Source organism: Helianthus annuus, chromosome 14, assembly GCF_002127325.2.
Source record: "Helianthus annuus cultivar XRQ/B chromosome 14, HanXRQr2.0-SUNRISE, whole genome shotgun sequence".
NCBI lineage: Eukaryota > Viridiplantae > Streptophyta > Magnoliopsida > Asterales > Asteraceae > Helianthus > Helianthus annuus.
The window spans coordinates 47,929,253-47,951,206 of record NC_035446.2 but is presented as its reverse complement, the minus strand read 5'-3'; positions in this window follow the sequence as shown (position 1 = coordinate 47,951,206).

The window sequence follows — 21,954 nt, the reverse complement described above, 5'->3', positions numbered from 1 at the left end:
CCGAGTTTAGTAGACTCCCTTTGGTCCGACCTTGTGAAAGGATCCCCCAGGTCCGAGTTTAACATGGCAGCCCTCACCCTTGTTCTATCCGAGTTTCAAGCATAGAAACCCCCCCCCCACTTAGTCCGAGCTTTAGGCATTAAAGCTTTGTGTCCGAGTTTAATGGGGGAGCCCCCATGTCTGACTTTTGCTTGTTTTAAGTTCTGACTTTTACACGAATGACACAAGATCTGATATTGTGAAGTTTATAAGGCCCAAGTTCTTATGTTGTTAATTTGTCCGAACTTTTAATTGCATAAGAGTTGTCTGAGCTTTGTGGTGCGTGAATTGCCTGAATGTTGTTTATGAAGCTTATAATGCTAAGTCAAAACTGTACGAAGAATCACTTGCATGTTACTGTATATTGCTGAACGTTACTGCATGATTCTATATGGGTGCATAATCCTTATCATACCCTCATGAACACAATAAGCACACATACACAACTACTTGAGTATCCAGGATATGTAAACCCTAATTTAATGAAATCACTTATCTTGGATTTATGTGCAATCTACCCTAGGTCGTGAGTAACGGACTTAAAAACTAATTAACCCCAGAAGCAATAACATACCGAGCAAACCGAGGTGAGTTCACACCCTTACTAAGGCATGGGATTCCCAGGGCACGGGAATTGGGATTGAAGGATTTAGATTGAATAGAACTGTACTTACACTATTACTAGACTACCATACCATCGTCCTCGGTTGTGCAGGACACATACGTGCAAACTATGTACACATATACTTACTACTATCCTCGGTTGTGAAGGATACTTATACATATTACTATCCTTGGTTGTGAAGGATACCTATACATATTACTATCCTCGGTTGTGAAGGATACTTACACTTAATTACTATCCTCGGATGTGAAGGATACTCACGTAAGACCTACGTGAAAGTATACTTACTACTGTTCTCGGATTGTGAAGAACACATATGGTTACGAATAGTCTAGTGGTTATACAACATGATAAAACGTACTAACGGCCCAGTAGAGCCACCTCTGTTACATGCCTTGCAGGTCGTTAGGTATATGGAGCTTGCACAGGGAGGAGCAGGTCGTTGTGGGCTTGGATCGTGATTACCCTATTAAACACTTTTGAATATTTAATACTTATTTACGATGGGTTTTATTTATACGCTTCCGCTAAACAACGATAACTTTCTTATGGTTTGGAACACCTTTCATATAGAATTGGTTTGGTTTGAATGACAATTACTTTTATTATATGTATTGTTCTGTATGATTGGTGGCTTGATCCTGGTCAGTCACGCTCCCAAGCGGTGATACTCCGCAGGTGGAATTTGGGGGTGTGACATCATCCACCACCATCATCCATTGTCCATCGTAGAGTGTGTGAGTCGTCTCGGGATCCAAGATTGATCGTAAGAGTTCTTGACAATCAAGGCCATGTTTGCCTAAGTCTCTTACATCACTTGGTGAAGACAAGTGTTTAGTATAATACTTTTTATTTTTAATCTTTTGCACTTTTTATTTGGTTTTGTATTAATGACTTTAATAACTAGTTACTTATGTTAAAGGTGATCTTTCCTTATCGTTTGTCCGTGGTGTCTTGGCATTATTTTACTGTCTATATAAAATAAAAGATTTTCACCATTCATATCTCCACGGTCTATATGGAGGTATGTTGGCTACCTGGTCGGGGGTTAAGGGAACGGTTTGGTAAGGGTCTTGCCCTTGTTCAGCGTTTAGAGGTCCTGCTTGGGACCTGGGTCAAATTTAGTAGGATCTCCTTCAATGCCCATAGGTATTGGATGGCGGGGATCCAAACGCTTTGACCCCCTCATAAGTTAACTACTATTAATACTATAACCCGGCTATTTAGGACTGTATCCCTGCTGACTCAGACTACTTAGCCAAGGGTAACGTCACCGCCAAAAGCGAGGCCTACCACAATTTGCATTAATAACTTAATTCATTATCTTTCAATAATCCGACCCTTTAGGATTGTATCCTTGCTGACCTCAAACTACTGGGTTGAGGGTAACGTCGCCTTCAAAAGAGGGGCCTACTACAATAACTAAGATAATCTCTTAAACAAGTGCAAAAGTGCGAAAATAATCAAAGGTTATACTAATACACGTGTCGGATCCAAGTGATTCATCTTGTCTATCTGTTTTTATTTTTATTTTTCAGCATTTAGTTAGTTTTTATTTTTCTTAGTTTAAAACATTTTTTCTCACTTTTTGATTTGATTAGACGTTGAGGATAAACCGGTATTAAAAGCTCTTGTGTCCTTGGACGACCTCGGTATCTTACCAACACTATACTACGTCCACGATGGGTGCACTTGCCCATATGTGTGTTTAGTGTTAGTAAATATCGTGTTTTATAAATTTAAAACTTGGTTAAAAGTGTAAAAAGGGGCTTAAATATTCACCAAAAATAATATCGCACCGACACACATCAACATTCATTAACATTGATCACGCCATTCGTTAGTAGGTAGTGGTACCATAGGAATTGACAACTCCCATTCCTGAAGTCCTGGGTTTGATAGGACTGGAAGGAGTGACCGAATTCGATATACATAACTTAGATGAACCTTTAATTTGTTTAAGGGTTTATCGCCGCAGTCTCAAGGCTTGGATGTATGCATAGTTTACAATACCGCATAAATGTTAATATCAATAGAGCATGCATTTTTCCACAGAACATAACGTTGATTTAAACCACGTTATACTTCAACGACTTGTTTTGTGCATTTTACATATGGTTTAAGTTGATACATTTCGCTTACCATACATGATACATTTTGGGATACACATTACATGATTTACATTAAACATAAACACGTAGACATTGACATACACATTTGGTGGTTTACATTGAACATAAACATTTGACATGGTTTACACAATAACACTTGACATTTGGTTTATACATGAACAATTTACATGGTGGATTGGTTTGGGTAAATGGTTTGAGTAACGTGGAGTATGTAATATGATACAAATATGGTGGATACGCCGCTGGTACTTCCTATATATAAATGTTTGCATAATATCACATATCTTGGCGTTATCTAAATCATTTCAGTTTGGACATATAACATTTTATACAAATAACATGCTTTTCATAAAACATTGTCTTACAAAACAACTTATCTTATTCAACTCATTTTACTAGGTTATTCATTTAACGTTACATTTATCTATACATATCATCTGATATTGTCGTTTTTTCAAATGGCTTACAAAGCAAGACAAATTACAAGGTTCATGACTGACTGTTATTAAACATTTCTTTAAACTCAAGTCATGAGTCCCATTTTCACAAAAAATATGTAACTCACAGGCATTTTTATGCTGACGTACCTACTTTCACATGTGTTTTCAGGAGCTGTTCCATAGGATTTTGATCACGATACTAGGGCGGACCTGTGCCTTAGAGACTAAAACTGAAGATAGACTTAGTTAACTATGTTATAAACTCTTTGTTTTCCGGTTTAAGACAATGTACTACCCTTGTTTAATAAATAAAATGTAACTTTAATTTCCATGGTTGTATAACAATTAATTCTGTCCCAACACTCCCTGGCGTTTCCGCCGCGGTTGCAAGTTATACGCGGCCGGGGTGTGACAGAAGAGTTGGTATCAGAGCCATTGGTTATAGGGAATTAGGTTATTAGTAATGCTTTGACCTAGACTATAACTTTCTAGGACCCTAACACAAGTTATCTTGTGTTTAGAGTTTAAAACATGCACATCACCTATCCGTAGGTGATAACCACAACGAGAACTTCGGTTCCGAATCCACTTTGAAAGTTAATCATCTGTTCTAGGATGATTGATTACTAGGTTTTGAACCCTCTATTATAAGGTTTTGAACCCTCTATTATATGGTTTTGAACCTCTTTGGATTTCAAAAATCCTGTCAAAGTTTTGGGTTAATAGTGTGAACACGTGCGAACTAGAAGGGTGAATGCCTGTACCCTGGGTTTTCTGTCTACGGCTAGAGTGTTCGTACAAATCCACATAATCGGACCAGTCACTCTTACCCGGGAACTCTTGGGGTGAGTGTTCACTTATAGGCGAGCATGTCTTCGCGATACACTAATCCTGACCCATTTACTTTGACTAGATATTTCATGTCGCTTGTTTGCTTTGCGATACATAACCGCCATCTTTGCTTTTGTTGATTTTGCTTCATCTCATTCTCCTCATCCAATCATCTCACTCGTTTCATTTCATGTTTTTCTCTTCTAGAATGCCTCCTCGACGCGACAACCAGATAGCTACTGCCGAGCTGGCGGAGATTATTGCGCAGCAGATGGCTGCTCAACTCCCAAATCTCTTCGCTCAATGGAACCAAGCCAACAACAACAACAATGGTATATGCAAATACAAGGATTTTAACTCGGCTAAGCCACTCAAGTTCAGTGGTTCTGAAGGAGCAACTGGGCTTCTTCAGTGGTTCGAAGGCATCGAGAACACTTTTCGCCACGTGCAGTGTCCGGATAATCGCAAGGTCGAGTTTTCTTCAAGCGTGTTTCAGAAGAGGGCTCTTACATGGTGGAATGGGGTTATGAGAGATCAAGGTGCAAAAGTTGCTCTAGCTCAGACATGGGTTGAACTGAGAGCTCTTATGATGAGGGAGTTTTGTCCTCGTCATGAGCAACGAGCGTTGGAGAAAGAATTTGATGTTTTGAGGCAAGATAGTGGAGAGCACAGGGCTTATACTGATAGGTTTGAGGAGTTGAGTCTGCTTTGCCCAACTATGGTTACCCCACTCGATAAGGCCATCGAAAGGTATATCGACGACCTACCTGACTCGGTACAAGATATCCTTACTGGTAGCAACCCTACCACACTCCGTCAGGCAATCGAGTTATCAGCGACGTTGACTGAGTCGCAGATTCGAAAGAATAAATTACACAGGAAGGGTGACAAAGGCAAGAAGCAGTCGGCTGACAAGGAGGATAGCAAGAAAGGTCAAAACAAGAAGGGAAAGGATTCTGGTTCCTCAAGGGGGTCAAGGAAGCGTAAGGCTTCCCAAAACTATGCTGTCACTACCCAAGCTAACCAGGCAGCTCCCAACCAGCCTCCAGCAAAGAAGCCCTATTCAGGGAGTGCACCTTCGTGCAATCAATGCCACAGTCACCATCAGCCGCAATATCAGTGCCGTTTCTGTACTAACTGTGGGAAGTCGGGTCATCTTGCCGATGTTTGTCGGTTTGCTCAGAATCGCGCAGTTCAGAACCCTGCTCAACAAGTTGCTCAGCAACAGGGTCAGGCTGCACGACCAAACTACCCACCAGGTGCTTGTTATAACTGTGGGGATCTGACCCACTACAGAAATCGGTGTCCAAGGCTACCCAACCAGAACCAGAATGCAAACCAGAATCAGGCTCAGGCTCGAGGTCGAGTCTTTAACATGAATGCACAAGAAGCACAAGCAGAAAACGAGGTGGTGAACGGTACGTTCTTTATTAATAATCAGCCAGCATCTGTTCTTTTTGATTCGGGTGCCGACAAGAGCTTTGTGTCATTGTCTTTTGAGACAATGCTTCGCGTGTCTAGAACGAAACTAGGTAAACCTTTGACAGTAGAGGTTGCAGTGGTGAACCCATTGTTCTAAATTCTGTTCTACGCAACTGCCAGTTAACCCTTAACGACCATATTTTTCCTATTGACCTCACGCCAATGCAACTTGGAAGCTTCGACGTTATTGTGGGAATGAATTGGTTATCTAAGCATCGCGCAGAGATAGTTTGTTCTGAGAAGATTGTTCGTGTGCCGCTGTCAACAGGCGAGATCCTTCAGGTTCGTGGTGAGAAGCCTGTCGGTGGTCTCAAACTCATGTCTTGTTTTAAAGCTCGGAAATATCTGCGAAAGCACTATGTGGCTTTCTTAGCACATGTTACAGCAGATAAAGGCAAGGGTAAGTCTATTTCAGATATTCCTGTCGTTCGGGATTATTCTGAAGTTTTCCCTAAAGAGTTACCTGGTCTACCTCCAGCACGCAAAGTCGAGTTCCGTATTGATCTCGTACCTGGTGCAAATCCCATAGCCAGAGCTCCATACCGTCTTGCACCGTCTGAGATGCAAGAGTTATCTAAGCAGCTTCAGGAGCTCTCTGACAAAGGTTTTATCCGTCCAAGCTTTTCACCTTGGGGTGCTCCCGTTCTTTTTGTAAAGAAGAACGATGGATCTTTTAGGATGTGTATCGATTATCGTGAGCTTAACAAGCTCACCATCAAGAATCGATATCCCCTACCTCGCATTGATGATCTCTTTGATCAATTACAAGGCACTTCTTATTTTTCAAAGATTGATCTACGATCTGGATATCATCAGCTTCGTGTGCATGAAGAAGACATTCCCAAGACAGCGTTCCATACTCGTTATGGACATTATGAGTTCACAGTCATGCATTCGGTTTGACTAATGCTCCTGCTGTTTTCATGGACTTGATGAATAGGGTCTGCAAGCCTTATTTGGATAAGTTCATCATCGTTTTCATTGATGACATTTTAATATATTCTAAGACGCGAGCTGATCATGAGCAACATCTTCGTCTTACGTTGGAACTCCTAAAGAAAGAGCAGCTTTTCGCCAAATTCTCCAAGTGTGAATTCTGGCTTAAAGAGGTTCAATTCTTAGGACATATTGTCAACAAACAAGGTATTCATGTAGATCCTTCCAAGATCAGTGCGTTTAAGGATTGGGATACACCTACTACCCCTACTGAAGTTCGTTCTTTTCTTGGTCTGGCGGGTTATTACCGCCGCTTCATTTAGAATTTCTCAAAGATTGCAGTTCCTCTAACTGCTCTAACTCAGAAGAACAAGCCATTTGATTGGGGAGTCAAACAAGAGGAAGCGTTTCTGACTTTGAAACAAAAGCTTTGCGACGCGCCTGTCCTAACATTGCCTGAGGGCAATGATGATTTCGTCTTTTATTGCGATGCATCTAAATTGGGTCTTGGCTGCGTCCTGATGCAAAGAAACAAAGTCATAGCATACGCATCAAGGCAGTTGAAGATACATGAGAAAAACTACACCACTCATGATCTTGAGTTGGGTGCAGTTGTCTTCGCTCTTAAGATCTGGAGACACTATTTGTACGGTACAAAATGTGTGGTTTTCACTGACCACAAAAGTCTTCAACATATCTTCAATCAAAAGGAACTCAACATGAGGCAAAGACGTTGGGTTGAACTTCTAAACGACTACGACTGCGAGATCCGCTACCATCCTGGTAAGGCGAATGTCGTAGCCGATGCATTGAGTCGCAAGGAACGTACTAAGCTTCATTGTGTACGTGTTCAATCTGTTATTCAAGGTCAAACCGATATACAAGCCCGTATTTCTCAGGCTCAACAAGCTTGTGTTTCACAAGGCTTGATGGATAAGGAATTTCCTTATCACATAACACCTGCTCTTGAACTGAAGGACAATGGATCGTATTACTTCATGGACCGTTTGTGGGTCCCAAGCCAAGATGATCTTCGTACCTTGCTTATGGATGAAGCCCATAAGTCTCGCTATTCTATTCATCCTGGCTCAGATAAGATGTATAAGGATCTTCGTATTCAGTATTGGTGGCCTGGTATGAAGAAAGACATTGCCTTATACGTATCCAAAATGCCTTACTTGTCTTAAGGTTAAGGCTGAACATCAGCGTCCTTCCGGATTATTGGAGCAACCAGAGATCCCAGTTTGGAAATGGGAAAACATTACTATGGATCTCATTACTAAACTCCCGTGCACAAAGAAGGGTCACGATGCCATCTGGGTAGTCGTTGATCGTCTTACCAAGTCAGCGCATTTCTTGCCAATCCGTGAGGATTTCTCTGCTGACAAACTTGCTCAAATCTACGTGGATGAAATTGTAGCTCGACATGGTGTTCCTTTGAACATCATTTCTGACAGAGATGCTCGTTTCACTTCTCATTTTTGGAGAACCATGCAATCTGCTATGGGATCTCAACTTAATCTGAGCACAGCTTATCATCCGCAAACGGATGGTCAATCTGAAAGAACAATCCAGACACTGGAGGATATGCTTAGAGCTTGTGTGATCGATTTTGGTGGTAGTTGGGATTCACATCTTCCATTGATTGAATTCTCCTACAACAACAGTTATCACTCGAGCATCAACATGGCTCCTTTCGAGGCTCTATATGGTCGAAAATGTCGTTCACCAGTCTGCTGGAATGAGATTGGCGAGGCTCAACTTACTGGACCTGCCCTGATTTTAGAGACAACAGATAAGGTAAAGAAAGTTCGTGATAACCTTCAGACAGCTAGTGTGACAACTCGTACTTCAAACCCGTCTTTGTGTTGTATGTAACGTATGTGAACTTGGTTGATTGATTAAATGATTAATGTTACGACATGTGATTATATGAACTTTGTGAATTATGAACGTTATGTGCTATATGTATTACGTGTATGTATGATAAACACACAACCCGAACCACACAACACGAACCGATCGCACAAGGCCATTGGGCCGTATTGTTTGTACTCGGACCAAATTGGCAGCCCATTAGGGGTTCGGCCACTCTCATATTTATACCGCACAAAAACCTCATTGAGGGTTTTGTTTCTCCATTATTTGCAAACATTACAAACACACAAACCCTAGTCTTTCATCCTCTTGAAGCCGACGGCAAAACACCTCTTTCTAACCGAAGATTCTTATAGCTCGAACCACCTTTGTTACCTCCCAATCGGTTAGTATTTTGTTATTGTTTCCTTGTTAAATGTTGATATGATACCATGCTAGACAAAACCGATCAGGATTGTATATGTGATACTAAGCTAGAACCGATTTGATGTTGCTATGCCTTGCTTGCGGATTGATAATGTTTGATTGTTGTTGATGTTCTTGCTACTCGGCTCGCATAAATGTCATGTATGATTAACATAAGAATTGATGACCTTGTGATATTACCGAATAAATAAGCAATCGGCTGTGATAGGGTTCTTGTTTAACATGATTGATTATGTTGATTGATTGATGCATGTTTACTTGTCATGAAATCGGCTCACATGTACCGTATTATAGATAGATTTAGAGTTGTTAATCACTTGATGCTTGAAGTAACCGGCTGTGAGATAGTAGAACTCGGATTGATGATCAGGTTTAATTCGATTTAATGTTAATAAGTTGTGTTCATGTATGGTTCGGTTAGGGTTCTTGAGAAAACATTGGATTATGCATGTTTGATGTATTATGTGTTGTATGATTAGTTGGAAACTTGTTAATTGATAAAGTGTAAAAAGGAAACTTATTAAATTGGTTGTAACCGATTGGCAAGAAATCCGGAATTTGTTAAACAGCCGCACAAGGCCTCTTAATCGCACATGAGGCCATTCGCACAAGACTCCGGACCACACAAGTCATTCGGTCGCACAAGATGTCTTGACCGCACAAGGGGTTCCCAATCGCACAAGATCCCCTGAATCGCACAAGTCATATGTTTTGCTTAACTGTTTGGGCCGGATGGTTAATTGGGCTGGACTCGTCCAATTGTACAATCCAATCAGGATTGCACAAGTCACTCACGTATATTATTTGGGCTGAGATTGCATTATTGATTTGTTATATGTTGGGCCGGGTATTGTTTGGGCTAGACATTTATATCGCACAAGATGGTTGGGCTCGCACAAGCTCAATGGCCCAACCATCCGAGACGCACAAGTATGATTATGATATGCTTTTGACTGTTAAACGTGCAATACGTGATTGATATGATTTATACGTGCATTACTTGAACCAAACCTGACTTGTATGGTAACCCTGTTAGGACGTGGTTGACCACCTATAGTTCAAGAAACCCTTTTGTGTGTATCTGCCGAGCAACCCAAGGTGAGTTCACACCCTTACTAAGGCATGGGATTCCCGGGGCTTGGGAATGGTTTAAAAGGAATAAGGTTGAATAGATTCGTACTGACACTATGACTAGACTACCATATTACTATCCTCGGATGTGAAGGATACTTATACATATTACTATCCTCGGTTGTGAAAGATACTTATACATATTACTATCCTCGGTTGTGAAGGATACTTATACATATTACTATCCTCGGTTGTGAAGGATACTTATACATATTACTATCCTCGGTTGTGAAGGATACTCAGACTGATCACTATCCTCGGTTGAGAAGGATACTTATACTGATCACTATCCTCGGTTGTGAAGGATACTTATACTCATTACTATCCTCGGATGTGAAGGATACTCACGTAAGACCTGCGTGAACTTATACCTACTACTGTTCTCGGATTGTGAAGAACACTTATGGTTATGAATAGTCTAGTCAATAGAAAGTACTAACGGCCCAGTAGAGCCACCTGATACTCATGAACTTACTATTACGCTCTTACTTTCTGTGAACTCGCTCAACTAGTTGTTGACTCTCTGCTGCATGCCTTGCAGGACCTTAGGTACTCTTGGAGCTTGCACAAGGAGGAGCGGGTCGTTGTGGGCAATGGATCGTGATTACTTATTAAACACTTATGACGTTTCAAACATTAATACTTATGTTGGGTTCTTACATTAATGCTTCTGCTACACTTATTTACATTGGTTTTGATGATCACCTTTCGTATTGATGGAATCTTTATTACTACTTATTTACATGTTCAATATGATTGGTGGCTTGGTCCTGGTCATGTCACGCCTCCAAGCGGTGGTACTCCGCGCGTGGATTTTTGGGGGTGTGACAGATTGGTATCAGAGCCATTGGTTATAGAGAACTTGATTTTAATATGGGAAAACCTTTTATTAAAACCAGACTATAACCAGAACAGTGCTCTCAACGATCCACAACGATGCTTCGCTCCACGTGCAAGACTCGACATCCTAGGTAATAAGGTTTATGTTTATTACCTGCATGCTAGAACTATATAGAACTTTGCTCGTAGTACACTTAGATACACATGACACCATTACATGAGAATACCTACATGCTTACACTTTTCTGTCATCGCCCTACTCGCGAACCATTCTTACTTACACTACCTTTACTATAAAGATCATGTCCGGACGTGTGAACATGACTCAAGCCCAGTTGACGGCTCTCATTAACGAACAAGTTGTTGCGGCGCTTGCAGCCGCACAAGCAGGAGGTATAACCTGCTATTCCAAACCTGTCCTAGGATGTCAGGTCCTACTCTCGTAACCCAACTCTCGCGCTTAACCTTGACCTATCCTCCTCGCGCAACGGGTCAGAACGCACAGCAACCTGTCTGCACATTCAAGAACTTCATGGACTGTCGTCCAAGCACATTCAGCGGCACAGAAGGAGCAGTGGGACTACTCCATTGGTTTGGGAAGCTCGAGTCAGTATTCGAGATGTGTGAATGCGCTGAGGCTCGCAGGGTCAAGTACGCCACTGGTACTTTGGAAGGAATCGCGCTAACCTGGTGGAACACGCAAGTACAGATACTAGGGTTGGCAGCTGCTAACGCCACCCCCTGGAACGAATTCAAAGAACGCATTACAAAGGGAATACTGCACGCGTGATGGCATCCACAAGTTGGAAGTGGAGCTTCACCATTTGAAAATGACGGGGTCAGAAATTGAAGCCTATACGAAACGGTCGAACGAACTAGCCATCTTGTGTCCAACCATGGTGGACCCTCCGATCAAGCGTATCGAATTGTACCTCAAGGGTCTAGCCTCAGAGATTCAGAGCCATGATACATCGGCTAACCTCGACAATATCCAAGACATTCAGCGTCTTGCTCATCGCCTCACGGATCAGGCGGTGGAACAGAACAGGCTGCCTAGTTGTATCAGCGCTATTACTACCGCTATCACTTCTGCTACTCCCGCTACTACTAGTGACAACAAGCGGAAATGGGATGGATATTCCAGCAAGGGTTCCGCTACCGTTCAGTCTCAAGCACAGCAGCAGCGCAAGAATAGTAATCACCAGAGCCGAGTCAGCCAACTTCTGGTGGTCAGGGGCAGGGTGGATATCGGGGAATTCACCCAACGTGTAACTAATGCAACAGACACCACGATGGTTAGTGCAACGAGGGACGTTGCCAGAGGTGTCTCAAGATGGGCCATGAAACTAAGGATTCAGGAGCCCACGGCCTGCAAATCAGAATCTCTAGCAGCAACAGCAAGCAGAAATCCTATGCAAAGAAAAGATTGTTCGAATTCTCCGTTCTGGTCAAGAACCTCTCAAAGTTCAAGGCGACAAGAGTGGTGCCGTGGTTGGCATCATCTCTTTCTTGAAGGCTCAGAAGTGTCTGCGGAAGGGTCACATCGCAATCTTGGCACTCGTTTCAGATGCATCAGTGAAGGAAAAGAAACTGGAGGATATTCCAGTTGTACGCGACTACCCACAGGTGTTTCCTGAAGATTTACCTGGATTACCGCCTCACCGTCAGGTCGAATTTCAAATCGAGCTCGCTCCAGGAGCAGCACCCATAGCTCGCGCACCATATCGTCTAGCTCCATCAGAATTGGAGGAACTGTCAAGGCAGCTACAAGAGCTCTTGGAAAAGGGCTTCATTCGTCCAAGCTCTTCGCCTTGGGGAGCTCCAGTGTTATTCGTGAGAAAGAAGGACGGTACCTTCAGGATGTGCATAGACTACCGGGAATTGAACAAGGTAACGGTGAAGAACCGTTATCCTCTTCCACGCATAGACGACTTATTCGACCAGTTGCAAGGGTCGTGTTAGTACTCCAAGATAGTCCTACGGTCAGGGTATCATCAGCTGAGAGTCCGGGATGAGGACGTCTCCAAAACCGCATTCAGAACTCGCTACGGTCACTACGAGTTTCTTGTCATGCCGTTCGGGTTAACGAACGCGCCTGCCGTGTTCATGGACCTTATGAACAGGGTGTGCAAACCCTATCTTGACAAGTTCGTCATTGTCTTCATCGACGACATCCTAATCTACTCCAAGAGTCAGGAGGAGCACGAGCAGCACCTACGCCTTATTTTGGAACTCCTACGGAAGGAACAGCTGTACGCTAAGTTTTCGAAATGCGACTTCTGGCTTCGTGAAGTCCACTTCTTAGGCCACGTAGTGAACAAGGATGGGATCCATGTCGATCCATCCAAGGTAGACTCGATCAGAAACTGGCCTGCACCACGTACGCCAACGGAAATACGCCAATTTTTGGGTTTGGCGGGGTACTACAGACGCTTTATTAAAGACTTTTCAAAGATTGCTCAGCCGCTTACACTACTGACACAGAAGGGGGTCACCTACCGCTGGGGCAACACGCAGGAAACTTCCTTTCAACACTTAAAGGATAGACTTTGCAGTGCACCTATCCTCTCATTGCCAGAGGGCACGAACGATTTTGTAGTATACTATGATGCATCCATCCAGGGTTTGGGATGTGTATTGATGCAGCGGGATAAGGTTATTGCTTACGCTTCACGTCAACTCAAGGTTCACGAACGGAACTACACGACGCACAATTTAGAGCTGGGAGCTGTTGTTTTCGCACTCAAGATATGGCGACACTACCTGTACGGTACCAAGTGCACAATTTACACCGATCACAGGAGTCTCGAGCATATCTTCAGGCAGAAGGAATTGAACATGCGTCAACGACGATGGGTTGAACTACTGAACGATTACGAATGCGCCATCAAGTACCATCCAGGCAAAGCCAATGATTGTGGCTGATGCCCTCAGTCGGAAAGACACTCTACCACGGCGCGTGCGAGTGCTACAGCTTACGATTTAGTTGTGACAACCCTCACTAAACCAGGTATCCGTACGACTTAATTAACTATTAATTGTTGCTTAATTACTGTGCTTAACTGAAAATACTGATGAACTGCTACTTGACTGTTGATACTTGTACATATCTGCATCATACCTTGATTTCCGTCACTACATTATTTACTTACTGAACCGTAGTGACAAACATGATGCACTTAAAGCACAGTAGCATTTGAACGGATAACCTATTGAACATGCTGATAAAGCCAGCATCAGGCAGACACTGCCTCTAAGGGCCTGTATGAGCCAGAAATATTTGACTACACCCATAGTGTGTGTAGGGATACAAGGGTTGTAGAATTGCTTCTCTAGGAATAAGATATAATGATTGGATGTGCCTAAAACGCACGCTAAAGCACAAAACACAGCACTTTTATTAACATACCAGCTTCTAGCTAACTAATAAAGTGCCAAAACATGAGGAAGTATTCCTGACACTTTGCAGAATAAGATGTGTCGCTAAAAATATTATTTACGACGCTTAAAAGCTTACTTAAGCACTTTAACGGATTACTATCCAACCGAACAACCGGACTATACCCGGAACATGAAAATATTGCCAAAAATATTGTTAGTCTTTTTCTGAGCCAGTCAGGGTCCCTGATTACCCTAACACACGCGATATAACGCATCACACCACTAACCAAGTTAACCCCTATCTAACTTGGTTTAATGTAACTAAACTCTAACTAAACGATTGAAATCGAACTGGATACCCCCCCCCCCCTAATGAGATCGGCCAACTAGGGGAACCAAGAGGGTACAACTTTTGATTATTAAATTGATTTATGTCTAATATCAAGGAGACACGAAATCCTTTGGACGATAATCTTGTTTATGCCTATAAATACATCACCTAAACACTAAAGATCATAACACATACTTAAACACTTCACAACTCTCTCTTTTGCCCTCCCTTGGCTCTCGGCCGAACCCACACCCACCTACACAACCATTTTTCGACTCTTGTTCATCCATTTCAAGCACATACAAGGTTCAAGGGTCACGTGTTAGGAGTCTCGGAGCAAACGGAAGTGGAAGGACCTTTCTACTTCGCTTTTATCCACCTCATTTTCGCCTAGATTCTTCCCTAGCCCCGAGCTAGAGGTATAATGTTTAAAACTCATTCTCGAACATATCTAAGGTGGTTAATATGATTTATAACGGTTAAAATGCGGAAACCCATCTTTTGGATCTTTAAAGTTTACTAAAACTTGAATTTTGTTGGATAAAAGATCATAACTTGTGTAAAAGTTGTAGTGTTTAAATATGATGATTATTGAGGCCCGATCTACGATGTGGTGGCTCGGATCATCGTTTAACCCGACTTTGTTAAGATCATAGATCTTGACATAAGCTTGTTTCTATCAGTACGAGGGTTAAAAGGTGAAACTCTACCACACGAGAAACATGAACTTGTGTAAAAGTATTTTTACTAGTAAAATGGTGTTTAAAACTAGCGGATCTACGTATGTGCAAGTGGTATTTTCGTAGAACCAAGTGTCGAGAAAATCATGTTTTATAAAAGTTGGATGACACACTAACAAATATGATTTTTACAAACTACAAGTGTATAAACACTTGTGAAACGAAAGATCCGACAAAGTAACAATTTTATAAAAGTTGTCGGGAAGTTGTAAAGAATGATTTATTCTAAAAAAACGGGGTTTTTACAAGATTAAACTATTTTATGCAAAGATCCACCAAATATAAGGAGATCTACACTATAGTTTTCGGAAAAACTACAAGTTCATGTAATAATGCGATTTACATACTAGTCGATTAGTTTGATGTGTCGAGACTAGTTTGATGTGTTGGAAATTGTTTGATTGAATCAAGAAATTGTTGAAGTGATTTTGTAAAAGAAAATGATACGCTTGAAAGCGTGGCCACCTCCAGTTACAGGGGAAACTCTGGCGAAATTTTTCTAAAAACTAACATTTAGAATTATTTACAAGTGTTAAACTATTTTTGAGATGTTTTCAAAATATATTTCGCCATCACTTTATTTATTAAATAATCGGAGGTGGGATTTTCACTAAAACTAAACGTGATAAATATTTATTCGATAAATATATTTTTTCACCACACTGTTTATGATTATTTTGTGAAAATATATAAATATTATTTTTAGAGTAAAAATAATATTTACAAACGTTGACGAACCCAAAATAATACAAACGCTTACACGACAAACGTATAAGTTACAACGGTAATTACTATTACCACTTAATCGTTAAAACGTAACTTACGCTTTTTACGGAAATATTCATAAACGCGTATTTTGTCAACGCATTATTTTGGAAAGTATTAAGTGAAGAGAAAATATAATATTTTTGAGAAAAATGTTTATATTTTGGAATGAGAAGTAAAAATATATTAAGTGGGACTTAATGAGATGATACAAATACACATGTATTAAATCCCCCATCCTTGGGAAGGAAATTAATTACCAAGTATATACAAGGAACGGTTGTCTAACTGTTCCCGAAACTAAAACTATAAAGCTAAGGCACGACCATCCGTCTAATAGAATTAGCACATGTAGGTCGTTGCACAGCTGCCTGACATTCGGAGTACTTGGTATAGCGACGCACTGACTGTGAGTTCATGTCCCCCTTTTCTCTTAACTGTTTTCAGTTTTCTAAACTGCGGGGGTGAAATACATGTTACATTGATTATGAATACTTTATACATGGTATGGTTAGCGTAAGGAGGGTTACTTTTAGATCATGTGAATGGGTAGGCGGAAACTTGGGGTCATTAATCCTCAGGGTAGGACCGAGGGGCAGGAGCGGTAGATCTATTTGGGTGTAGCGAGCCCAGTCCCAGGTCCAGCATAACGGACCTTGGGATGACTTTGTTCCCGACGCATAAATTTGCTAGGTTTGAGCCTTCCTACTTGCATTTCACACATATCAAGGGCCTTGAAAACCATTGGTGATCTCTTTTTCCTTATTTGCTACATACCAGGGTTTTTGATAAATACAAAGGTTTATTTACTCACTTTCGCATGAACTCGCTCAACATTATTGTTGATTTTTCAACTTACATGTATTTCAGGGAATTAAAGATCTGGCACGGTATGGCATGTTTTCCGCTGCATTAGTCACCGAGGTCATCCAGGGTTTGGGGAATGTGACTCTTTCCTGGACAAGTCACAGTCCTCGAATCATGTTATGTTATGTTATGTTTAGGGTTGTAATGTTTGTGGACAAGTTTATGGTTGATAGGGTGTTAACCCGTTAAAACATTGTTTTGATATTTTTATTTTAATGGATGATCTTGCATATTTTAATTCATATAGCTTTGTTATGATTAAGCTATGGTATTAAGAAGTCACACCAAATTAACCACGCTTCCGCAAAGCCAGGGTGTGACAGCTTGGTATCAGAGCTCTGATCATAGCGAACTAGGATTCCTTCTCGAGTCTAGACTATGATCACTAGGGCTCTCACGAAAACATTTTTACTACATACCACTTAAGTCCAGATCCAAAAACTTTTTATAAACAAATGTTGAGCGCATTTTATTTATTATTTTTAGGCTCAGTCTGGGAGGCTGAGGCTCGGTCTGAGAGACCGAGGCTCGGTCTGGGAGGCCGAGGCTCGATCTAATGGATCGAGGTAGTTGTCTAGTGGGACTAGGGAGTCAGTCTGGGAGGCTGGGAGAATTTGCTAGTGGGACTAGGGAGTCAGTCTGGGAGGCTGGGAAAAATTGGCTAGTGGGACTAGGAAGGACAGTCTGGGAGGCTGGGAGGCTAGTGGGACTAGGAGGATTATGTGATTATTGTTTGGTAACTTATGTGATTACCCGATTTACTGATTATTTGTGCATATTTTGTGTTTGTGTTACAAACACATGGACTCACCAGGCACGGGTGATTCGGATACCACCGGACCTTTACCCATAGTATCTGATGACATTATATCCTCAGAGCACGAGGTGCATACCTCCGATTATACGAGCGCTGATGACGATGACTTCCAGCCCTTCGCTCTGCCCGATGGCGCTGATGAGCCTATTGATAACCCTGCTGCTGAGTACTTACCCCTAGTTGTGATTCCGGCTCCTATTCCTTTAGCCGTCTATCCCGCATATGACTTGCTACTCGACGCCGAGGCTGACGGCGATATCGATTTGTTTGAGGACGAGCCTTTTGAGGATGAGATTCCGGATGCAGCCCTTCTTCCCGCTGGCGATCTTCTGATGATCGCTGACGCCCCTGCTGAGGACTCACCCGCACATTCACCGGTCCCAGACTCCTTTGAGTCTGTGGCATCCGCACCTTCTCATAAGGTGAGCGCACAACACTTTGCACACGACTCGGATCCTGACCAGGCATCCTCAGCAGCACCTATTCCGACCTTTGCATTTGAGCATGACGACATAGAGGATTCTGATCCCATTTTTCCTCCGGGATTCGACCCGGATCACGATATCGAGTTTATCCCGATGGACCAGCTCATGGAGGACCCCGCTGGTCCAGTTGACCCTATTGATCCTGAGTTCGACTTTGATATGGCTTTTGATGACCATGAGCCTGCCTTGGCTCCTGAGCAGGCAGCTGCTCTAGATCCTATGCCGGAGCATGACCCCGTACATGCTGGCATCCCAGTTGAGCCTGTTCTGGCTGACCCGCCCGTTGATGATCATCTGGAGGGTGATCATGTTGTTGCTATCGATCCTGTTGTTGATCCACCTTTTGTTGCTGATATACCGGTTGACCATCCTGTTGCACCAGTTGACCCTGTCATTGTTCCTCCATTTGATCCCATTCCGCTCGAGCCTGAGCACACACTATTTGCTGACCACATGGATCCACCCGATGAGGATGCTCAGCATGGTTGGATACCTGCTGATGAGGACGTCCCACCTTTGCCCCCTCAGATCCCTGTTACACGACCTGTTGATTTTACTTTTCAGGTTCCTCAGTTTGTACCTCCAGCGAGGCCTGGAGAGGGCTCTTCTGTCACACCCCCAAAATCCACCTGCAGAGTATCACTGCTTGGGAGCGTGACTGACCAGGATCAAGCCACCAATCATATCGAACATGTAATTAATATCAAGTATAATAAATGTAAACCAATCATTCATTACGATAGGTGTTCAAAACATAATCATAGTTTTTAAGTATAGCGGAAGCATAAGTACGAAAACCCAAATGTGTAACATAAGTTCCATAAATTTCAGAACATAATCCATGCTCCACAACGACCTGCTCCTCCCTGTGCAAGCTCCATGTATCTAACGACCTGCAAGGCATGTAACAGAGGATCAACAACTAGTTGAGCGAGTTCACAGTTAATAGTTCAGTAATAGTACATAGTAGTATGCTCGTTCGTTATGTCATGTATCGTATTAGTTTCCATCGCGGCCTCCCAGGCAGGTATGCGAAGATATTAGGGGATGTTCATCCCGTGTATTCTAGACTAGGTTTATCTGTATCGCGGCCTACCAGGCAGGTGTGCGAAGATTAGTAAATTTCCGTTCGCGGCCTTCCAAAGGCAGGTGTGCGAAGTCAGTCATAATATCGCGGCCAACCCTTGGCAGGTGTGCGAAGATCAGTTCAATAAGTGTTACTAGTCTAGTCGTAGTTCGATCAGCGGAGTATGTTCAATAGTTCATCAAATCACATCACTACGTTCCAGTATAGATAAGTACCAGTACATAATCAAATCCCATTCCCACCCTGGGAACCCCATGCCTTGGCTGTGTGAACTCACCTTGGTTTGCTCGGTATGTTATTGCTTCTGGGGTTTATAAATCTCTAAGTCCGTTACACACGACCTAGGATATATTGCACATGATTCATTTAATTAGGGTTTAAAATCCTCGATATTCAAGCAACGGTGCTTTGTGTGTTTATTGTGTACACGGTGATATTACAAAAAAATGTTCACACATGCAGTATCATACAGTTGCATTCAATATCATATGATCATTCACGTAGAATCATACATCATGTAAGCAGTCAATCCTATTCACGTAATTCATGCGTAACGTCCCTGATTTCACGGTTTAATCTTACGTGTATAATAATCTAAGGGTCACCGTTAACATACCTAACAGATTAACATCGTTATTAAACTTCACAAGTTTAACATAGTCAGGGATTTAACAAAATGCCATACACAGCTTAACAGGTTAACATTATGCAACATGCAATTCATTGTTTCAAAGTGAACATCAAACAATATCAGACAGGGCCTTGCCATTCTAAAACTCAGACAAGTGTGTGTGTGTGGGGGGGGGGGTTTCCCTTGTTCATAACTCGGATAGCACATGATGTGTTATAACCTCAGACAAGAGTTTCATGAATGAAACTCGGACCAAGTGGGCAAAACTCGGATCATGCGCATATGTTTCACAAAGTCGGACAAGGTAAGGCCCATTAGAAACTCGGACTATGTGGCCTTCAATAAACTCGGGCCACACATACATGGCATTAAACTCGGACCACACATGCATGGTTACTAAACTCGGACATCATTTACATGAGTATTAAACTCGGACTAGTGGGACATTCAAGAAACTCGGACCTTTATTGAGTGTTGAAGGTCGGGCAGCCCCTCCTTAACAAACTCGGACCATAAGGTCCTTTGAAAGTCGGACCCTTGTGATGATTTCATATAAAACTCGGTCATAATATCATTTACAAAGATCGGACCTACATATATGTTGATAAACTCGGACCCTTGGCATGATGTTAAAGGTCGGAAATAGGTTTAAGCTTGAAACTCGGATCCAAAGGCTTCATTCATCTAAAGTCGAACCAAGTAACTCACATAAGAACTCGGACCTTCACATGTTTAAACTCAGACAAATAATTACATTACAAAGTCGGACATGATCACCATAAGGAAAACTCAGACAATACATCAATCATACGTTCAATGTGATCATAACAGTTACGCTTCGTATATTCAGCAGTTATGTTCTTGGTTTCAAAACCCTAATTTCATACATTCTCATAGTGCAGAAACAAAATCAATCATCAACAGTTTAAACATATCATACATCTAAATCATCATGCAATTGATTTCATAATAATCTTATTCATTTCTCAACAAATCAGGCTCAATCAATAAGCAGAGAATATCAAATGAGAACTAGGGTTTAGCATGAATGAATCAATCAACAATTAACAAAAACCAATGATTAACGATTACCTTGAATGATTCTAGAGAAATGTGAAATCAAGAGTGATGAATCTCTTGGTGATGATGATTGCCAGAGAAAGTGAAGTACGTGCCTTGGTTTCTTGTGTGAGAATGATTAGTGAACAAAGGATTAGGGTTAAGTATGATTTAGGTTTCACTAATTACTCTATACTACCCCAAGTATCATATTTTACACATACACACCATCTCATAATAATTTCATAGTTCCACCACTAAGTTCATATATTTACCAAGTCTTTCACAATAACACATAACCATGCACAAACACACAATGCACTACATTGAATCAAAACGTATATAATTCCATAGCAATCAGTTGTGCAAATAAACAACAAAACAATACAAGAACGTGCAATAAATGCGAAATAGGAATCTTGGAAATTCGAGTTGTCACATTATCCCCAACTTGAAAGAAATTTCGTCCCGAAATTTGGTATGCACTCACTGAGGAAGCTAGGTAAGTTGTACTGTTCACTGGTTTTCCTGGGGTGTCACATCATCCCCCCGTTGATTTGGAATTTCGTCCCGAAATTCAGTAGTAGTAGCTTCAGCCTCAGTAGTGGTTGCATCGGTTCCGAATAACTGGGGGTACTTTTCTGTCATCTGGTCTTCGCGTTCGCAGGCGTACTCTGGGCTACGTTTGGAGTTCCAACGAACTCGGACAAGAGGGATTCTCTTGTGTTTGAGGACCTTAACATCCCGGTCCATGATTTCAACTGGTTCCTCGACGAACTGCAACCGCTCGTCGATAGTGAGTTCCTTAAAAGGAACTATGAGGGTCTCATCTGATAGGCACTTCTTCAGATTCGACATGTGGAATGCATTGTGAACTACACCGAGTTCAGCTGGTAGGTTCTGTCTGTAGGCTACTTGGCCTATTCTTTCAGTGATTTCGAACGGTCCAACATACCGTGGACTGAGTTTGCCTCTTTTACCAAAACTAACCACACCCTTCCAGGGTGAAACTTTGAGTAAAACCCGGTCCC